This window comes from Octopus bimaculoides, chromosome 10, assembly GCF_001194135.2.
Source record: "Octopus bimaculoides isolate UCB-OBI-ISO-001 chromosome 10, ASM119413v2, whole genome shotgun sequence".
Lineage (NCBI taxonomy): Eukaryota > Metazoa > Mollusca > Cephalopoda > Octopoda > Octopodidae > Octopus > Octopus bimaculoides.
Genome location: NC_068990.1, coordinates 47087206 through 47089327, shown reverse-complemented (window position 1 = coordinate 47089327; position 2122 = coordinate 47087206).

The following is a 2122-nucleotide window of genomic DNA, read 5'->3' as shown; positions in this document are numbered from 1 at the left end:
ACACACACACACACACACACACACACACACACACATAAACACACACACACATAGGATAAAATAGAAGTTGAAAATGCACTGAGAATAGTTAAAATATTTATTATTAATATATTTAAAGCTTTAAATATATTAATAAAAAATATTTTAAATATTCTCAGTGAATTTTCAACTTCAATTTTTATGTATGTATGTATGTATGTATGCATGTATGTAGTGAAATCGATAAAATGTGGGGAGTGAACTTGCCGCGAGGAGTAGAAAATGAAGCGTTTCGGACAGAGTCCTTTTGGGGAAAGTAGGATTTTTCTACACCTCACGGCAAGTTCACTGTGGCTTTTTTAAATCAATTTTCTACATAATATAAAACCTTGCCCAGGCAAATACCAGCTCCTTTTGAGTCTGTTCGATCATATGTATTTCATATATGTGTGTGTGCGTGTACAATCACATACACATACATATATGTGAGGTGGGGGATCGGTGGGTGCGCAGGCGCGCAGGCGCTGATATATATATATATATATATATATATATATCTTTATATATATATATGTATATATACGGGGTTATATAACACTAAGTTTATTTTGCAGCAGAAATTTATGCGTCCTTTGTCATAACTTTAAATGCTCATACATACTCAAAGAAACGCATGCGCGCACACACACATGCGAGCACAGGCACACAGATACACACCCATACACACATACGCACACACACACACACACACACACACACACACACACACATATTTGAAGTTAAAGCTTCATCTCGTACTCCAAGTTTGGCGTTCAGTTGGATGAGAAAGATTAGTATGGAATTCGCATTCTTAATGTGAGCAGCAGATATTTACTTACCTCCTTAAATGCTAATGAACCTAACATTATTTATTGTTATATACAATTATCTTGTAGATACATAACTTCCGTTTGTGTAACAGATTATGGCATCAAACATAGACAGTCAGAAACTGTGTCCATTCAAACAAAATGTGTTGAAACTAGGGTTCATTTATCTCCAGAGGTTAAGTTTCGTTCACTCCTGGGTATATTTGCTGCTTCTGGATTTTTACATATCGTATGCAAAATCTGTAGTATGCCCGTTTTGTAAAAATTGGACTGCCTTCGACTTTTTCTATCGAAAACGCTTTTTTTCCAATGTTTACATGCTATTATTTATAGCTCTATGTGCTTCGAGATCCATTGTTCCTGGAGCTATTTCATGTTCTCTCAAATGTTTATCCATTCTTAAGTCGTCAGCAATCTGTCGTATGAGGGCGTAAAAATCGAATTCTTACCACCGAACACACATTGCTGATCCAGCCCATGGATCAAGGCGTTGTTCATGCTTTTAAGGCGATCTATTCCTTACAACACCTGATCGAGGCTATAGACTCGGATGATAATTTCTCGCTGAAGAAGTACTGGCGTGGGTACACCATTGCAAATATTCAGAAGGCCATAAAGGAGATGAAGAACGAAACTTTGAATGCCAGCTGGAAGGAATTGTGGCCAGAAGCGGTTCACAACTATAAAGGATTCTTTCCTGGCGAAATTCACCACTCTGCAGTAGATAAGGCAGTGAAGCTGACAAAATTACTAGGAGATGGCTTCACCGATATGACTACCGAGGACGTTAATAACCTGATCGAGGCCTACTCAGATCCGTTAACGGATGAAAATCTGATAGAGATTATGAAGCCAGCAAGAAGATCCAGGGGAAGAAGAAGTCGGCCTATCACTAGAACGCCACTCAAGTCAAGCAAAAGCGGCAAAAGAACTTCAGAGAATGGCAGAAGATATGGACCCCACATGATACGTGCGTTGCAGTTCAGAAATACAATCGACGGAGCCATGGCAGTTTATAAAACCCTCCTTTCACAGAAGAAAAGGTAGCGTCACCAACTGCCTATCACTATGTTCCTTAGACAAAGAGAAGACACGGGTACTCCTAAGAGTTTATAAAAGTTTAAATATATTAAATAATAAAATAAATATATACAAATTATAAAAATAATTAAAAAAAATATACAGTACATACTGTTTCGACTTCGCGGATTTTCACACATAGCGGGGAGTTTTGGAACGTAACGCGCGATAGTGGAAGGATTACTGTATATATA